Below are 20,894 nucleotides of genomic sequence, written 5' to 3' on the forward strand. Positions count from 1 at the left end.
TATAGTTAGATTCATGCTGGACCAAGGCGTATATATGTGTGTGTGGGAGTTGGTTAAGTTCCTGCTGCATTTCTATTGTGCTTAAGAGAGGAATACAGCGTGAAGAGTAAATAAACCACCAGTGGTTGCTTCGCAACTGGGGCTTTGTAAGGTAGAGAAGCTTGTAAGTTTTAGTTTTAGCTGAATTTGTGGGCAGTTGGAGACAGGACTTCTGACAGAAGACTGGACAGGATGGGAACTGAAAAGCGGTGGGCTTCCTACAGTACCAAGTTACAGTCCAGATAACCAGGGAACTGGGTCAGTAAGAAAATTTGAGATGGCTGGACTTAAGTGCACAGAGATGAAGGTATTGTTCAGAAAAATTCAAGGAAGAATAAACAAAGTGTTCTGAGTTAAAGAGACAATTGCAGTAACTATATTTAAAGTTGGACAGCAGCCTTCAAAGATAAATCAAAAGTCCGATGTTGTTTTAATACAGTATGGGAATGGTGAGTTAAAGCAATTATGAGCAGTTTGCACAGCAGTCAAGACAAATAAATCCTAAAGGGGTTGGTGTAAAATCCCAGACTGGAGATTCTGTTAAAAGTGGAGCGGAAACTTTGTTTAAAAGTGACATTTGGAAAACCTGGTCTGGATTTCGGAATGCAAACTGCTCAGGGGAAGCACTATTATAACAGGTTTTAAAGCACATTTTTGGGAGTGGAGTTTGGAAATTATCACAGGACAATCACCTCGGGGGATCCTCAAGAGACGTCACAAACATCCATTTGGTGTTTCAGAGTGGAAAGTGTATTTGTCCACAGTCATACTGTGTGCTTAAAAGGGGCTTTATGTTAATGAGACCATTGCAGATGAAGCTGTATTTTGTGATCCATGTTAATCCTAAAACCTGAGTGTAATTGTTAAGGCAAGGGCAGAGTAATGTTTCTATGTAAATGGTATTGCATCACAATCTAATTTTTCCATGTTTAATAAATGTTTTTTTTTCCTTGTTAGCAGGCCTGTGACTCTGTTCCTCCACGTTTTATAATTTAAAAAGTAAAAGTTATGGTCTTTTGAGCAAGGGTTCCATTCTGGGACCTTCCCGTCCAGTTATAACATCACGTGGGTTCGTAACAATGATTAATAGTCAGTTCACCCTTTTTTTTGTGTCACTGGTTGAGGGATAAATGTTGAAGAACAGAAGAATGCCATGCTCTTCTACGATGGGAACTTTTGGCTGGAATTTTCCTCCCCTTTACGCTCGAGGGATCTTAAGGTCATGAAAATTGAGGCCGGGGTCTATCCAAGCAATCAGATAGCATGTCAGGTTAACATCTCGGCTGAATCCTCCTGACAATGCAGCACTCCTCCGGTACTGCATTGAAGTGTCAGCATTAGAGCATACGCTTGAATTTCAGGCATGGGACTGAACTCATGAGCTTTTCACTCAAAGTCATCAGTGTTACCTTTTTTTTTTTTTACATACTTTCATAGGATGTAGGTGTCACTGGCATCCCGATTATCCTTGAAGTTGGGCTTTTTTGGAGGACAGTTGAGTGTCAACCAAGTTGCTGTGGGTCTGGAGTCACATATAGGTCAGACAAGGCAAGGTTGACAGATCCCCTCCCCTCCTGGGCATTAGTCAATCAGCTGGATTTTTAAACAAAAACATGGTAGTTCCTTATTTCATTACTGAGGCTCACACTCGATTCCAGATTTAATTTACTGAATTCAAATTCCATCAGTTGCCCGGGTGAGATTTGAACCCACATCCCCAGGCGATTAGCCTGAGCCTGCTGGGTTACAAGTCCGGTGACATTACCACTAAGTCACCATCTGCCCCATACACACTGAAGCAAGTGGTAGCACTTGATGTGAATGATTAGAGCCAAAATCCACGTGCCCCAACTCGTCGATTGCAAATCGGTAGTCACTATCTCCATTGACTGCAAACAGATGAAAAGGGGACAGCTCAGAGAATGCAGAAGGAACACGGCCAAAGAAAATAGGTCAAGAGACAGAGACCGTGATGGAAAGATGGAAAAGAAGGAGGGAGAAAGACAAATAAATAAAAGAATAATGATAGAACAAATTAAAAGAAACGTTGGATGCAAAAACATTCTGTGGTCAGAAAGATGGTGCGATGAAAGCACAATAAACAGGCAGGAGGATACCAGACTAAGATGACGTAGGCCAGCGTGGGTAAGGGAAAAAGAACATAAAGAAAGAGACACAAGGCAACGAGGAAAGCAGAAAAATAAGACAATAAATTGCAAGTTGAATTTCGAACGAACAGTGCAACATTCACATCGACGTAGACCCAATTCTGCCAAGCAATACCACATAAATAAACACAGAACACCTGGCACATCCATTGAAAAGAACCTTCAGACTTTCAACCTTCTTTTTAAAATAAATATTTCTGGAACATTCCATTTGTTGACGAGGCCGTGACACACTGCGGATGGAAAGTACGAGGAATGGAAAACCTCAGCATAGCCCAACTTGTCTTATATAAAAGATTCCACCTTTGTAAACTACAGCATCAGTAATTCCACCAAAACACTGCCAGCTACAATGGAGTCAATGCTCAGCATGGGAATATTCAATGGAACACGATAGACAAGGAGGGACCTAAACTAATTTCACATCTAATTTTCTGTACGTGATCCCCAGTCACTGAGATGTAGGATATTTACCTACAGCGGACAGATTGTGTTTCACTCAGGGGGAGGGTAGGAATGATGGGAGTTGATATCTGTTCAAAAACTTTGGCTCATTTGTTGTTGCCATTTACTTCAGAGCCAGCTTTCCGGCTCTGGCGCAAGAATAATGATGTCCTGGAATACCAGTGTGCGGCCATGGCCACGGCCATTCAACGACATGCAGTTGCTCAACAGTGAACGTCGCCTGGGAGACAGATTACATGGCAAAAAAAAAATTCCCCGTAAGCTTCCTCATCAGTGTAGAAATGCCACTCCCATTTTGGCAGGAACAGACTAATTTAACAGGCAATCATGTGACTGCTGGTAAGTGGCTTTCTTCACGAGAGTGAAACCATTCAAGGTGCCCTCTTTCTATCTAACCTGTTGCACGCAGGAAATCAGCAAATCTTGCTCAAGGGCGCCCAGAATTTCCATGCAAATGGCTACCCAAAGTTTTGATGTGGTGACATTGTTGCCCAGCAACCATATTTTGTTCCATTCTGCACTCGCACCCTTTCTAGAGCTCAACTCGCTTTCTACAGTCAATGGTTCTCATGAGAACAGCAACGGTATTTAAAACTCCATTGCATCATCCAAAATGGAAAAGGTGCATCAGTGGCTCAAATGCTTGCCGCAACCATCTACTGTTGTCTCCACGCCACTGACAAGCCATAGGAGTCTAACCATGTTTGGAATCTGTTTGGGCAAGGTGTTCGGTTTCAAAACGTTCCTTCGCAGGATGTGGACATCGCTGGCTGTGCCGCAATTTTGTTGCCCATCCCTAATATCCCCTCAAAGAGGTGCTGGTGAGCCGCCTTCTCGAACCGTTGCAGTCCATGTGGTGTAGATGTGCTCTGTTAGGAAGGGAACCCCAGGATTTTGACTCAGCGAATGTGAAGGAACAAGCCACATAAAGGTGTGTGGCTTTTAATAATAATAGGAAGGGATCTTGCAGGTTGTGGTGTTCCTGTGGATCTGCTGCCCTTGTCCTTCTAGGTGGCAACGGTCACGGGTTTGGAAGGTCGGAGTTCTCATGGCTTTTGTCGTCACAAGCTTCTAGGTTTCTCCCAAATAAACCAGTTGGCACAAGAGCTTAGAACTTAGAACATAGAACAGTACAGCACAGAACAGGCCCTTCGGCCCTCGATGTTGTGCCGAGCAATGATCACCCTACTCAAGCCAACGTATCCACCCTATACCAGTAACCCAACAACCGCCCCATTAACCTTATTTTTTAGGACACTAAGAGCAATTTCGCATGGCCAATCCACCTAACCCGCACATCTTTGGATTGTGGGAGGAAACCGGAGCACCCGGAGGAAACCCACGCACACACGGGGAGGACGTGCAGACTCCGCACAGTCAGTGACCCAGCCGGGAACCGAACCTGGGACCCTGGAGCTGTGAAGCATTTATGCTAACCACCATAAGTCACTGATACTGAATAAGTCAACCATCGGGAATACAAATAGACCAGATACTTGCCACACTTAACAAGCCAACTTCATCTTCACGTTCGTGGAAAAACACAACACATTTCGAAGTACAAAAAGCAGCGCATGGACAGTGATAAAAATCATTTTCAGGTGAAACCAGTTACGCACCATCTGAAACATTTAGCACGTCAATATAAACAACCTGTAGGCCGGCCCACAAACCACGCCACAATCTTCTGACTTCTGTTCCTGCCAACGGTGCTCAAATAGGACAGCAGAAAGATTGCGGGGGCTGGAAGTCTGAAGGAAAAGCAGAAAATGTTGGGAGTACTCAGCAGTCCAGCCAGCACCTGTGGCAAGAAATAGAATTAACGGGTTGTGGAGATGCCACAGGCCTTTAAAAATTGGTGGACCCCGACTCGGTTGTCCCACCGCATTTTTGACAGATCCCATTTTCATTGGGAGGCGGAAATTGGTGGATCACGACTCAAAAGGGTGACCCAAACTCAACATAGCCTTTTACATGACGGTAACAGCTGCAATAGACCTTTATTTTATTTAAATTCAACATGGCTCCTGAGGTCTGTCCATGATGGATACTGGGTGAGGAGGGAAAAAGGGCAAAGGGTGGTGGGTGGGGGAGAGCATGGGGGAATGGGGAGTGGGTGTGGCAAGGGATGGGGCATTAAGGGTGAGGGCTAGAAGACCCAACGTCTCAGAGAACCCAAGGAGGGCTTTCTAATCCGCAGCCCCCGTGTCTGCCTGTGGGGGCAGGTCAAAGACCATTCTGTATCCCCCCCTTACCCAACCCTCCAGAGAGAAAAATCTGGTCTGACAGGGCACATTTTGCCGAGACGGTTACGGCAAACCATGAAATTTCCCCATTCCCATCAGCCGCGCTGGGGAGTGTAAACCTGGTGGAATATTTCAAGTCAATGATGACCCTTCATCAGAATTGGCGAAAAACACTGGCCGGGATTCTCCGTTGACCGACGCCGATATCGCAATCGGCGATGGGGCGGAGAATAGACTCCCACGCCCAAATCGGGGCGGCGGCAGTTTTAAGCCGGTCAGCCATGCTCCAGCCCCTCGGAAATGGCATCATCGCGTCATGCGCTGCACGCGGTTGCAATGCCATCGGCGCGTCATCGGCAGGTCCTCCTGCGATGCTCCACCCCCGATGGGCCGAATTCCCGACCGGGCGGGACACGTGTAGTCTCAGCCGGGACCTGGGCCATTGGCCGGAGGGGGGGGGGGGGGGGGCTTCCGTGAGGCCTCGGGGGGACTGGTGGGGGTCACCAGGGGGTGGCTTCTGGGATTGCAGATGGTTGGATTGGTCTGCGCACGGCCGCGCCATATTGTACAGTCGGTGCCGTTTGCATGCGCGGCCAGGGACCCCGACCATTCTCCTGCCGTTTTCAATGCGGGAGCCGGGAGTTCAACCTGGCCCCGCTGTTAGCCCCTCACCAGTCCTGTAATCTGTGTGGGGTCGGCCCCAATTTTGTTCGCGGTAAAATGTCCGTGAATTCTCCGTTCGAGCCGGCACTTAGCGCTGAAACAGAGAGTCCAGCCCACTATGTTTGGAGCAAGTGATGGGTGCGGAGTGGAAGGAAGAACAAACGTGAAGGTCTGTGATGGGCTGGAGGATAAGAGAAATTAAATGTTTTGTTGTTTGATTTGTTTATATTTCAGATTTTAAGCATCTGCAGTATTGTGTCTCCATAACCGAGAAGGGGTTGCTTTCAGCGTAGCTCTGCAGTCATTTTCCACATTTAAAAAATTAAGCTATTTGTTAAGTTAAATCAAACAATGTAAGTCACAGAAGGTAAGAATTTAGTGCGAAAATAATCAGGTGATTTGATTTGATTTAAGCTTATTGGAAGTCTGGAGTAGAGTGCTCTCCAATAGTGATACTTCATTATACTTTACTTGGCTACAGTAGTTTCCTCTGCCACTTTCCAACTGATAACTTACTGCCTATTTCTCAGACCCCAAAGGAATCACCCAAACCACAAAGGGAAGTGCAGTCTTTGAGGAAACAAGAGAGCTCATTGAGAAGAGCCCACATCATGTAAACCGTTGCTTGCTTTCCTAAATCTCACTGAGCTCATCAATGGACCGCAGACAGTCTGAAGGCTTCACACCAAGATTATGGATTGGTGGCAAAATAAATCACGGGTGACATGGTGGATGTAGTGGCAAGGCTCGTCTAACAAGGACTAGACTACGACGAAAACCACAGAAGGCGCAGTTTGTTCCTGTAATTCCTTGTTCGATGTCTATGTTAACGAGAAGAGTCCAAGAATGGCCATCTGCATGCTGAGCTCCACAAGAGCCCCCAAACATCCTCCACATTGCTATTGGCTGATTGGACAAGCAGGGGTTGTAAAGTACTCTTCGTTTATAGGTATACCATGCAGTCGTTGGCATGGAAACACGAGTCTAGTGAAGGTGTCAAAAAGTTTTGTTTTGACCATTATACCCAAAGGTAGCGCAACTACAATAATAATAATATTTATTACTGTCACAAGTAGGCCCACATTAACACTGCAAATAAGTTACTGTGAAAATCCCCTAGTGGCCACACTATGGTGGCTGTTTGGGTACGCAGAAGGAGAATTCAGAATGCCCAAATCACCTAACAGCACATCTTTCATGACTTGTAGGAGGAAAGCGGAGCACCCGGAGGAAACCCACGCAGACACAGAGATAACATGCAGACTCCGTACAGACAGTCACCCAAGCCAGGAATCGAACCTGGGGCCCTGGCGCAGCGAAGCAACCATGCCGCCCCTAGTGGCCGATGCCCAAATCTCAAACAATGTATGATATTAAATGCTCGTCACTTCATGCTTCAAAAAGGAAAATTCAAGAATTGGTTTGGCGTTTTGGAATTCAGAATAAGCTCATTTTGAAAATAGGGCAGCTGGTTCCTTCCCTAAACCCAATTATTGTTGATTTTAGGTCATCCGGGGTAAGGAGTCTTTCCGTTCATTATCAACACAATTCATTTTTCCCCCAGACATTGCTCCGATACAACATTATGGAACTACATAATTCCTTTGAGAAAATTCCTGAGAGACTTGTACCTTGGTTCAATGGTAAACGAATGTTTTTACACAGATTATCACTGGGTTGTGCTAAGAACCACATCATTACAAATTCCTTAGGAGATTAACAATTCCTTGAGGCCAACACATGTTCGGTGAACAAGATGAAATGGGAATAAACAAATGGGAGAGCAGAAAAATTCCCACTTAAAGCTAAATGTCTTTTGTTACCTCTGGACTTGACTATTCCACCATATTCCTGACTGGTCTCCCATGATCTCTCTGCCCTCTATAAACTTGAAGTCATCCAAAACTCCATGTGTTCACACCAAATTTCAGTCATCAACCAGCCGGGTGCTTGTTGACCTACGGAGACTTGATAGAGGTTTATAAGATGATCAGGGGAATAGATAGAGTAGACAGTCAGAGACTTTTTCCCCGGGTAGAACAAACCATTACAAGAGGACATAAATTTAAGGTGAATGGTGGAAGATATAGGGGGGATGTCAGAGGTAGGTTCTTTACCCAGAGAGTAGTGGGGGCATGGAATGCACTGCCTGAGGAAGTAGTTGTGTCAGAAACATTAGGGACCTTCAAGCGGCTATTGGATAGGCACATGGATTATGGTAGCATGATGGGGTGTAGATTAATTTGTTCTTAATCTAGGACAAAAGCTCGGCACAACATCATGGGCTGAAGGGCCTTTTCTCTGCTGTATTTCCTATGTTCTTTTGGTTGACAGTCAAACAACATTTTGATTTCTAATTCTCATCCTCGTTCTCAAATCTTTCCCCCTCCCTTTCTCTGTATTCTTCTCCAGCCCCACAACCCTTTGAAATCTCTGCACTCCTCAAATCCTGGCCTCTTGAGAGTCCCCGATTTTAAACACTCCACCATTGGTGGCCATGCCTTCAGCTACCTGATCCCTAAGTTCTAGAATTGACTCCCTGAACCTCGCACTCACTTCCTCAGGCCCCCAATACTTTGTCTAAGCTTTTCTCCGTCTGGCCCAATATCTCTTTATGTGGCTCGGTTTCATATCTTGTTTTATAATACTGCTGTGAGGCACCTTTGGATGTTTTTACATTAAAGGCGCTGTACAAATGTAACACATAGTTCATCCCTAAAGGTCTATCCCTACTGGTGCCACTTGGCTGGAAGGGTAGATATTGTGGAACCGAGCAGACACTCCCAGACTGAGGGAGTGCTGCATGGTAGGAGATACCATTTACAGGTGAGATGTTAAACCTCTCAAAGTCATAACACAACTCACAGAAGAGCAGGAGAGTTCTTCCGGCCTAGTATTTATTCTTCAACCAACAGCACCAAAAACAGACTATCTGGTCATTACAATTGCTGTGTGCAAAATTGGTGGCCATATACTTTCCGAACCCATTGAATTGTTGACACAGGCAGAGGTTTAACATCTTGGTCCCCTCCTCTGTCCTCATAGCAATTCTTTCTCCAACAATGATTTCTCCTCTTGCCTTTTGAAGGCTACTATTCAATTGACACCCATCACCCAATCAGACAGTGATTTCGAATTCCCAACACTTATTGTGTGAAAAGGTTTTTCCTCAGTTCAGCTGGTTCTTTTGCCAATTGCCGCTGGTCACCGCCCCTTCAGCTATTACAGTTGTTTTCTCATCCTTTACTCCTACATCCTTCATGATTTTATCTTTATCAAATCCTCTTAGCCGTCTCTGCTTGAAGGAGAACAGGTCCAGCTTCCCATGCCACCTGGCAAAGTCCCTCCTGCTTTGAACCACTGCAATCAATCTTTTTATTATGGAATTTCCCACGAGGGCAGCATGGCAGCGCAGTGGTTAGCACTGCAGCCTCACACCGCCAAGGACCCGGGTCCCAACCCCACAACCCAAAGATGTGCAGGGTAGGTGAACCGACCATGCTAAAGTGCCCCTTAATTGAAAAGAAAAGAATTGGGACACCCTAAAAAAAATTTTTTTTTAATGAAATTTACCACTGATAATGCTCGGAATCATGAAAGTCTTGGGGCTGACGTAAGCATGTCAAATCGTTACAACGGCAAAGCGCAATGATTTTCATATTTTCTCCAGAGGTCAAGATGCACTCTGAGGAACTTCAATTCAGTATTGAGAACACTTCATGCATTTCAATATTTTCATCACAGGGGGTATGATTCTTTTCAAACTATATCGAAACCCCCTGGTTTTCTGTCGGTGGCCCTGTTCTTTCTGGTCCAGCTGTATAAACAAAGAACATACAGTGCAGTAGAAGGCCATTGGGCCCATCGTGTCTGCACCGACTCACTTAAGCCCTCACTTCCACCCTAACCCCGTAACCCAATAACCCCTCCTAACCTTTTTGGTCACTAAGGGAAATTTATCATGGCCAATCCACCTAACCTGCACGTGTTTGGACTGTGGGAGGAAACCAGAGCACCCGGAGGAAACCCACGCAGACACGGGGAAAACGTGCAGACTCCACACAGACAGTGGCCCAGTGGGGAATCGAACCTGGGGCCCTGGCGCTGTGAAGCAACAGTGCTATCCACTTGGGCTACCGTGCTGCCTATAGACCCTTTACTGCCTTGAAAGTCTTTGCAGGACAACTACGTCACACATCGGTCACAATGGGTGGATGTAAAAATAACATTAATGACCAGATTGAAGTGAAATGCTACCACTGAATGTGTAGGCACCTCATGGAGGCGGGGTTACATTCTGTTCCGCCTCATCTCTCAGCCCCCCACCTCCCCCCCCCCCCCCCCCCCTTTCCCAGCAGGATCCCAAACCTACAACTCATTCTGTCTTGAACTTGACAAAAGGGACTAACCTATCACAACAGATTTACAGGTGACCTTTACATGCAGTACAAACACACAGTAAAATATGCAAATCCCTCCAGGCACCTTCAGCAGCAATAAAATGTCAAGGACGAGGCGAACACTTTCCAATGAGGTTGGGTGTAAGGTTCCACTTTTACTGAGTTAGCAGCCCACTGCTGAACAGAAGCTTGCATGCGCCAGACGGCTATTGCCACGCGGCTTGCTCGCTTGCCTCAGCAGGATTACAGAACCAAATGGCAGGGCTGTTGACCTGCAAGTTCCCATTGTAGTTACGCCCACGCCGCCGGGGTATGCACGGGTGGTGGTGCGCTGCTGCCGGTACGGAGAATTTACCCCGCCAACTCTATAACCTCCACCAGCTCTCTACAACCCACCGAATATCTGCACACCTCAACGTCTGGTCTTTGGTACATTCACAAACTTACTCACTCCACCGATGCCAGCTTTTAGATCGAGAAGATTGGAATATAAAGTCACAGGGGTTATGCTGCAGCTATACAAAACCCCGTTTAGACCCCACTCCAAGTCACTGGGAGCAGTTCTGGGCACCACACCTTAGGAAGAATATTTAGGACATGGAGGAAGTGCAACGTAGGTTTACAAAAACGGTACCTGGATTGGGTTACGGGGAGTGATTACTCAAATTGACCTGTTTTCATTAGGATTTAGAAGATTATGGGGTGATCTGATTCTTCAAGACCTAAGTCTTCGCGGTATTAACAAGGAAAGACAGGGTCGATAAAGATAAACTATTTCCACTGGTTAAGATTCTAAAATTCGGGGACATAGTCTAAGAATTAGGACCAGACCATTCAGGAGAGATGTTAGGAAGAACTTCTTATGTTCCTAATGGTGTCTGTGTCTTCAGTTAGTTATCTGGGAAGCACCCCCCTCTTCAGCCCCCACCCCCACCCTCCAGCTTTCTACCTCCTTTTGGTCCTTTAAGACAACCTTTAAAACCGACCTCTTTGACATTGGCTTTGAACGCCTGACTTAACATCTCCATATATGATGCGTTGTCATGTGCTGTTTTACAATGCTCCCGTGAAGTGCCTTTGGACGTTCCGTTACATTAGGGATGCAGGCCGGGATTTTACCGATTCGCCACGATGGATGCGGTAAACCAGCCAAAAGCCCATTGACTTTGGACGAATCTGCCAGCGGGAAGGGCTAGGAAAATCCCACCCTTTGTTGTTGTTTTATGTGACTCAATGTCAAGATTCGTTTGATAAGACTCTGGTGAAGTGCCTTGGGACCTTGAGCTACATGAAAGGCGCTATATAAATGCCAGCTGCCGCTCTACAAAGTGGAACCACTTGAAAACGTCACTGGATATAACGGGCGTGATTCTCCGCTGCCCACGACGGGTCGTAGAATAGCGGGAGGGCGTCCCCGACATTTTTCACGCCCTCCCGCTATTCCCCCCCCCCACGGCCGCCCCATGACACGAATCGCTGCTCGCCATTTTTTACGGCGAACAGCAATTCTCCCCAGGCCGATGGGCCGAGTGCCCAGGCCTTTACGGCCATTTTTACGGCAGCAAACACACCTGCTTTCTGCCGTCGTAAAAACGGCCGCAACATGCCCGTTCTGGGCATCCAGGGCCCCGATTGGCACAGCAGTACCACGGCCATGCCAAGAGGGGCATGGGCCCGCGATCGGAGTGCGTCCGTAACGGACGTACTCTTTCTCCCTCTGCCGCCCCGCAGGATCAGTCCGCGGGGCGGCCGAGGGAGATGACGGCCCCGCGCATGCACGTGTTGGAGCCATCCAATCCGCGCATGCGCGGCTGACATCATCGTGCACGTCAGCCGTCGTGACGCTTGGCGCGCGGACTTAACGACGGTCGCTAAGGCCGCGATGCCGTGCTTCACGGGGCCCCACTGCTAGCCCCGCCCGGGGGGGAGAATCGGGTCCCGGGAGGGGGCGCGGAGGCTGCCGTGAAACATGCCCAGTTTCACGGCAGCCTTTACGACTCGCCGCATTTGCGGAGAATCGCGCCCAACATCTTTCCGTGCAATAGGGTCGACCTTGCAAAAGAAATGCACGATTTCTGTTTGCAATATGAAATGGAGAAACTTACAAAATTTGGAAGGTGGGAAATTCCCTCCTTTTGTTATTCGGTCCCCTCATGTTACACTGCCATCTCAATTAGAATGCTGGCTGCATCCCAGGGTTTCCTTTGATGTCCTGATACCATGTCAGGCTAATCAGGAGATCAAAAGGAACAATAGGTGACCAGACCTCCTCTGGCACCAGGACCGACAAGAGTCTGCCTTCGGGCTTTCAAAGCCAAGTTACATTTTCCCATGGCTGCGAAGAATGATAGCTACATTTTACAACCTCGGCACTCAAACTGCAAACACACAAAAGGTCCAGAGCCGTTTGTGCATATGTAATGGTCCCCTCTCGCCCCTCCACCACCCCACTAGCCAATAGTATACCATTGCATCAGTTTGGAGCCGTCCCACCTCAAAGTCAGAAGGTTGTGGCTTCAATACCCGCCCTGGCACAAAACCTGGTCCGAGGCTCCAGTGCAGCTCTGAGGAAGTGATGCACTATCAGGAGAGGTGCCAACTTTCAGGTGAAACATTAGACAGAGGCCCCATCTGCCCTGTTAGGTGGATGTAATAGATCCCGTGGCAATACTTAGATAACGAACAGGGGAAATATCCCTGGTATGTTGGTCAATGTGCATTCCCTAACAAACATCTCTCAAAAGAAACAGATCGTCTGGTCATTATCGCATTGCAGTTTGTGGGTGCTTGCTGCGTGTAACTTCACCGCCGTGTTTCCTGGACTGCAACGGTGATTCGACGCAGCAGCGTTTGCAATGGGTTCAGCGCCCAGTGACACTGTTATGTCGAAGCTGAGTGAGAGAGAGTAGAACAACAGGAGCCTGGCCGAGAATGCCAAACTGTGAGTCTACCAATCCTGCGTTACGCTCCTCGAGTGAGGCCTGAACAACATAAGGCTGAACAGTTTCACCTTTGCTGTCTCAATTCACATCCTCAGCATCTTTTGGCCGGACAGGGTCACCAACTGGGGTGTGCTAATTCTACCGCAGTCTCTCATTGATAAGCCAATGATGTTGCAGCTGACTCATCCATGTTCATCTGCTGGATGATGGTCATACACCGAAAACCTTCTACGCAGTGAACTAACCATTGGGTCATGACCCATTCGGCTTCCATACCTCCACTACAAAGACACTGGCAAGTGGGGTATAAGGATGGCAAGACATAAGCACAGATCAACAGGGAACCAGAAGTTGATGGATGTGACCTCTGGAGGTCAGGAAATGGTTAACATTGAGTTGACCCCCAAGGTGCAAAGCATCAACTTGAGAGACCAAAGGCTGTCAAGGAGAATGATAATTCTGCATCAAAAGTCCCTCATTGGCTGGAAAACATTTTGAGTGCCCGAGATCAAGTAGAGTGCTGAGAAATCTCTCTCTTTTACTGCGAATTGAAATAATACTGATGATTAAGTAACCCAATCACAGAGCAGTGGGGTGTGAAGCAACACACACATGTGCACACATCTTTACACTCACACCAAACACACAGGCACACGTGCACGTGCAACACGCATTCTGTGCAACATGCAGTCCACACTCACTTTCTTTATAATTGACCCTGATCAAGCTGGAGCTCAAGCCGGTGGTTTGTTCGAGAGGCAAGCAGTAAATAGGGGCATTAGCTTACCTCCAGTCCACATTAATTAAAAGCTAATAACAGCGGCACACACCCTCAAATCAGGATTCTCCACCTTCCCCGGTGAATTGGGGCTGTAAAACATTTGGAGCAGACTTATACCATTCCTGCGTCTGAGGCAGTGATTAAAGGAAAGTTGTTGTTTTTTTTAAAAACGCATTTTATTCAAACTTGTATCAAAGTAGGTTACAGCAAATAAACACCCTGGGAAACATTCTTCCCAACAATCAATTATACAGTTTGTACAGATTTTTCTCCTTTTTCATCACCCCCCCCCGCCCTCTCTCTCTCCGTCACCCACAGCCCCCCACGACGAACAGCTCTTCAAACACGGTCACAAACATCCCCCACCTTTTCTCAAACTCCCCTGCTGAGCCCCTTAACTCATACTTTATCTTCTCTAACCGCAGGAAGTCATACAGGTCACCCAACCATGCTGCTACCCCGGTGGCGATGCCGACCGCCACTCCAGCAAAATTTGTCGCCGTGCAATCAAAGAGGCGAAGGCCAAGACATCGGCCTTCCTCCTCTCCATGAGCTCCGGCTTCTCTGAAACCCCAAATATCGCCACCAAAGGGTCCGGGTCCCACTCCCTCCTCCACTATCCTGGCTAAGACCGCGAACACTCCCGCCCAGAATCTTCCCAATTTTTCACAACCCCAAAACATGTGCGCATGATTCGCTGGCCCCCGCCCACACCTTTCACACTCATCTGCTACCCCCTGAAAGAACCCACTCATTCTCGCCCGAGTCATATGCACCCTGTGCACCACCTTAAACTGTATCAGGCTCATCCTTGCACAAGAGGAGGTCCCGTTTACCCTTCGCAGTGCCTCACTCCATACTCCCCATTTGATCTCCATTCCCAACTCCGCTTCCCATTTCTCCTTGATCTTCACCACCCGCTGGCCTCCTTGCTTACCCAGCCACTTATATATATCCCCAATTCTTCCCTCCCATTTCACATCCGGAAGCAGCAGTCGCTCTAGCAGGGTGTATCCCGGCAATCTAGGGAACCCCTTCCAGACCTTTCGGGCAAAGTCCCTAACCTGTAGATACCTGAACTCCCTACCCGTCGGCAGTTCTACCCTCTCCCTTAGCTCCTCCAGACTGGCAAACCCTTCCTCTAAATACAAATCCCTCAGCTTGACCAGCCCCACTTCCCTCCGCCTCCTGTATACACAATCCACCCCCCCCCCCCCCCCCCCCCCCCAAGCTATGATTAAAGGAAAGTTAAGCCTGGGAGATTTCACACTACCTCTGGGTGGCTCCCAATTTTCCCTATCCCTCAATTTATTTTTTCTATTTAAATTCAGAGTACGCAATTCTTTTTTTGTTGAATTAAGGGCCAATTTCGCGTGGCCAATCGTTGCGGCCCTGCGCATTGTTTTGGAGTGTGGGGGGTGAGACCCATGCACACACGGGGCGAATGTGCAAACTCCACACGGACAGTGACCTGGGGCCGGGATCGAACCCACGTCCTCGGCGCCGTGAGGCAAACATGCGGCAAAATTTCCTTTCATTTCTGACCACTTTTATGACTGAGAACTTTCCCTCAGTATGGATGTTGAATCTGACACAGCGCGATCTGAATCCCACTGCTTAGTTTTAATCACTGTCTTCCCAATGACAGATTCAGACAGCATAATTATGATGGTTTAGTCCTTCTCATCCCACTGGGATTTCAAAGGGAAAATTTCTAAGGGAATAGGGTGGGCACCTGAGGCACAATCCCCCGGAAGCGTATGTTCAAGTACAGGGGTTTTGAACTTCACGACTGAAAAACTTGTAAATGCGAAAAGTTGTAAAGGAAATAAAATTTGGCTCTATCCACATTCAATTGGTCAGAACAACATTTCCTCTTTACAAAGCCATTCGGGCGGCACAGTGGCCCACTGCCTCACGGCGCTGAGGACCCCGGGTTCAATCCCAGCCTTTGGTTGACTGTCGGTGTGGAGTTTGCACATTCTCCCCATGTCTCCCTGTTACAGACAATGGCAAATTTCTGGTAGAATGTAGAAAATGCAGCAGCCAGTTTGTGCACAGCAACCTGATAGTGACCAGATAAACTGTTTTACTGATGTTAATTGAGGGATAAACTTGACCAGGACACGAGGATCAACTCATCAGGTCTGGCAGCATCTGTTGAATATGTGGTTATATTCAACTCAAAGCATTAACTGTTTTTCTCTCTCTACAGATGTTGCCAGGTCTGCTGGGCATTTCCAGCACTTCCCATTTTTATTTCAGATTTCCAGCATCTGCGGTATTTTTCTTTTATTACACCAGGGATAACTGCCCTGCTCTTCTTTAAAGTAGTAGCCATGGCTCCCTTTGTCTTCAACCGAGACAGAAGGGGCCTCAGTTTAGCATTCCATCTGAAATTGTATTGCCAGTGCCTCCGTTGGCCTCAGAGTGCTACTAACTGAGCCACAGCTGGCACCTACATCCCTGCTCTTCCCCAATTCAGCTGTCACACTTCTACCTCGGGTCACGCCAGCACTTTGTCATCGTCCTCCACCCTCCCCTCCCCACCCTTAAAGCACCCCACCAGCAAAACCCTCACCCTCCAAATTTACAAAGTATACCACAGAGTGCATACCATTCAAACAGCTGGCTTGTAATGCAGAACAAGGCCAGCAGCGCGGGTTCAATTCCCGTACCAGCCTCCCCGAACAGGCGCCGGAATGTGGCGACTTGCGGCTTTTCACAGTAACTTCATTGAAGCCTACTTGTGACAATAAGCGATTATTATTATTCCATGCGCCAATATGTATACACCCATGTTCCCAAGGAACAATACAACCCTTGGTAAAAATCAACCTTTGCCCTCTCAGTGGCAGCCAGTTCATATCCGCGCCCACAATTATCAAACCAGCCTCCACCGCCGTGATAAATAAGGCCCATGCTTGTTCCTTATTTATTAAAGTAAAACCGCAATCCCTTAATGACACTTGTTCCCAGTTTCATACCCCTGCCAGAACTGTTCTGGAAAGTTCCATGCTTTAACCTTGTCTTTAATATTTTATGACGTTTCGTTTATATGACTAAATCAGGCCCATCCTGTACTTGGCCACAGGGATTGTTTTGTCGCTCGATGCGAATGACAATCCTCTATAAAAAGACTTGAAATAAACAAAAAAGGCAGCCTCTTCCGACAGCAGAATTTCCAATTCTCTGCCTCCATGGGCTATTCCTGCCAACAAGGAGGTTTGACAAGAAGCCTGGGCTTACCTGTCCGCTGGTCAAGGCGAGTCCAGCAGGTTTATTATGTGGGGATGCTGAGAATGGGAGGCTGGCTGGATCAGCATGGTACTTCCCTCAATCTCCTACACAGCCTGGCCCTCTCCAAGGACAGAGCTATAACAGCAGACTGCGGAAACAGAACTCATGGAACTCATTGCACAGCTGCTTGCCCGGGTTTTAAATCTGCTTCAAGCATCTAATCTGGTCAAAGCTTTATCCGCCAGACGTTTCAGGAATGAATACCAAGTACCAGCACGGCAGATTGTAAATTTTCTACACTCTTCGGTATCCCATTTGTTAGTTTGGTGAATGAAGAAAAGAAAGGTAGACTTGTGATTTACAGCCAGTGACGTAATGTTGAAGTGCAGTCATTGTTGTAAATTAGGAAACCATGGCCCCCAACTTGTGCACAGCAAGATCCCACAAACAGCAAAGTGGTGGCAACCAGATAATGTTTTTTCAGTTGGTCGAGGGAAAATACTGGCCAGAAAACCAGGGAGAACTCCCTTGCGGTTCTTCAACAGTGCCCTGGGATTTTATACACCCACCTGAGAGAGCAGTTTACCAACTGAAAAAAGGCATCTCCGACAGAGCAACGCACGCTCTTTACTGCACTGGAGAACTCAAGGTATAGGAACAAGGACAATAAGAACAAGGTTGAAGACATGGAAGGTACAAACCCACACAATGAATCTGACCAGCACACATTGTAATGTCAATCTTACCAAGATGTCGATCAGATGAAGAAATGGAAGGTGAGGGTTTGAGGGAAGCTGGAATGAGACACCTAGAAGAGCGAGGGCTGCAGATTCAGGTGAACACCAGCAAGTTCCGTTCCAAGTTACACATAATCCTGACGTGGAACTATATCATCGTTCCTTCACAGTGGCTGAGTCAAAACCTTGGGACTTCCTTCCTCCCAGCACTGTGGGGGTACCTACACCACATGACCTGCAGCAGCTCAAGGCAGTGGCGCACTGCCACCACCTTCTCAAGGGCATCCCATGAATAAATTAAGAAACACTGACGGCATTGGAGAGGCAAGACTGAGGAACGCGGTTGAGAGTAAGGAATGGGACATTAAGCCTATGCGTCTACTACACAACCCATGGTCTTCCTGATGCACGAGTTCAGGTCCCATGTTGACAACAAACATGCACTTCCAAAAAAAGCTCTAAAAAGAGAGCATTTCTCTCCAAACCATTTACGCCCCGGAATGAAAAATAAAAATCTATTTCTGGCCACATCCACCATTCCCTTGTTCCCTGTGCTACCTGTCCATCAGGTTGCACAATCCTTGCTCGTGACACAACTGACACAATGCCCTGTTCAATGTTCAGTTCTTTTTGTAATGAATTTAGAGTACCCAATTCATTTATTCCAATTAAGGGGCAATTTAATGTGGCCAACCCACCTAGCCTGCACATCTTTTGAGTTGTGGGGGGCGAAGCCCACGCAGACACGGGGAGAATGTGTACACTCCGCATGGACAGTGACCCAGAGCCCGGGATCGGACCTGGGACCTTGGCGCCGTGAGTCAGCAGAGCTAACCACTGCGCCACCGTGCGACCTACTTACCTCGTCAATCTTGACTTTCCCAAGTGAGCGAGGATCGTTTCGATTCAGAAAATCTTGATCCTGTTGTGTTTTGTTTAAAAAAATAATTTCTATCAACGGGACCTGAAGAATCAGGTCACAGAATGACCAGGCTGCAGTGTGTGAGACAATCAGTGATGCACAACCCAATATGGCAGAACAATAGGCATCCTTCGCTCCACTTGCGCAGGCTAAAATATAGCGGAGGGCATATACACACTGTAAATGGAAAGCTAGCTCCAACAGGTTCAAAAGGACCAGTCTTGACATTTACAACATTTCTCACTCTAAAGAATTGCAGCAGTATTCTGTAAAAACACGCTCCACTCCCTCAGAAAGGAAAGATAGCCATCTCGAGTCTCCACGCTTCACCAGGGAAAAATAATCACAGATTTACGGTCGTGACAGAAAAATGTTGTGTTCAGATTCCTTGGCGAGATAACGTCCCTATTGTTGGTGAACAAAAGGAAACTTTTTTGTGTGTGAGAAAAGAAAACGCTGCAACCCGGATATTACTGGGACCCTTAAAGGGGTATCGTCATCCAGAACCTTAGCTCAACTGAGTCAAAGGCCATTCCATTAACGAGCAGGAATAAAAGAGGGTTATGATTCATGAGAAACCTTTGCAGTCATTTTCGGCTTTCTAAGTCCAAAGGCCCAATGGCGGGTTTAGCTTGTCCTGGCTGCCCGCAGGTATTTATACCCAGAACCAGCAGATTACCTGGTCACTTATCTCACTGTTGTTTGCAGCAACTCTCTCTGCGCAAATCGCTCGCCACATTTCCTGAGTGGCACTTGAAAAATATTTCCTTGGTTGTGAGGTACCTTGAGATGTCCCACGTCCACAAGAGAGACTATATAAATCCAGGTTCTTTGTTCAATGTGCACCCTCACCCTACCCCATGCCCCAAAAGACTGTGTGTGACTACCTAACAGTAATCTTTATCCAGTTTTCTTTATCATGAAGAGCTCTTTAACGTTTGGAAATGTTACATCCCAGTGCCATTTGAACAAAATACTATTATACAGTGCGTTCTGGGTTCACGTGCATAGACCTTTGAACAGGTCAGGACATATTGGGAGAGTAGTTAGCAGAGCCAATGGGATCTTGGACTTGAAAAGTGGAGGTATTGAGTGCAAAAGTAAGGAAGTTCTGCTGAACCTTTATAAAGCTCTGGTTAGGCCACAACAAGAATATGGTGTCCGGTTCTGGTCTCGTATGATGCTTCAGGGAAGAGGCGAGGGTCCTTGAGAGGCTGCAGAGGGACGGTTACCAGAAATGGTTCCGGGGATGAAGGATTTTAGCTTCAAGGTCAGGATAGAGAAGCTGAGGTTACTCCTCGTGGAACAGAGGAGGCTGTTGGGAGATCTGATTGCGGCGTACAAGATAATGATAGGTTTGGATGAGAAAGGCAAGCCGTTTCTATGAGCTAATGGTACAAGAACTGGGGGACATAGACAGATTTGGGCAAGAAATCTGGGGGTAGGGCAGCTTGGTGGCGCAGTGGTTAGCAGTGGGACTGCAGCGCTGATGACCGGGGTTCGAATCCCGGCCCTGGGTCACCCCCACAACCCAGAAGATGTGCAGGTTAGGTGGATTGGCCACGCTAAATTGCCCCTTCATTGGAAAGAAATAAATAATTGGCTACTGTAAATTTTGAAGAAATTTTTTTTTTATTGTTAAATAGAGGATCCAGGAGAAACTATTCAAAGAGTGATAGGAATGTGGAATTTGATACAAGGAGTGGCTGACGTAAATAGCATAGATGCACTTAAGAGGTAAGCATGTCAGGGAGAATGAAAGAGAAGGATATGGTGATAGAGTGAGGTGAGCACGGGTAGCTGATTTGGAGCATAAACAATGACATGCATCAGTGAAGCAGATGACCCTGTTTATGGGCACCAGATGTGGTCCACATGTTGAAGACCACGACCGAGTGGATTAAGGAGAACCCTTTCCCAGTGGCAGCAGAGAGAACACCTTCAAGGTGACTGGCACATGAACCGAAAGCAATATGAGGAAATAATTCTGAATAAACAGCGAGTTGTTATGATCTGGAATGCACTGCCTGGAAGACAGGAGGAAGCACAACCAACAATAACATTCCAAAGAGCATTGGATACATACCTGAAAGTTTGGGGGGGGGGGGAATAGGATTGCTGGACCACAGGGCTGGCACTGGGGCGGGGGACAGACTGTCTATTCTGGGACGTGAGCAGGTGCCAATCTTATAACCATAGTCAGGAGGAAGAAGGATTTACACTTATTTGCTTTTCGTCAGCCCTGGAAGTCTCAGTTGACAGCCAATGGAGTACTTTTGGACTGTGGTCCG

General features: G+C 47.2%; 1 protein-coding gene across 3 annotated transcripts in view; it reads right to left on the minus strand.

Annotated features, from left to right (window-relative positions):
* The window catches only part of LOC119978085 (transcription factor SOX-13-like), a 181,839-nt gene that overhangs the window by 145,825 nt on the left and 15,120 nt on the right, over positions 1–20,894 (minus strand). Inside the window, exon 1 of one of the 3 annotated variants that reach the window (XM_038819473.1) lies at positions 16,954–17,070. The exons of the other annotated variants lie outside the window; for them this stretch is intronic. The gene's annotated coding sequence lies outside the window, so the exon portion shown is untranslated. Of the gene's footprint in view, positions 1–16,953; positions 17,071–20,894 lie in introns of those variants that run through there. 3 annotated transcript variants of the gene reach the window in all.

Source organism: Scyliorhinus canicula, chromosome 15 (assembly GCF_902713615.1).
Source record: "Scyliorhinus canicula chromosome 15, sScyCan1.1, whole genome shotgun sequence".
Classification (NCBI taxonomy): Eukaryota; Metazoa; Chordata; class Chondrichthyes; order Carcharhiniformes; family Scyliorhinidae; genus Scyliorhinus; species Scyliorhinus canicula.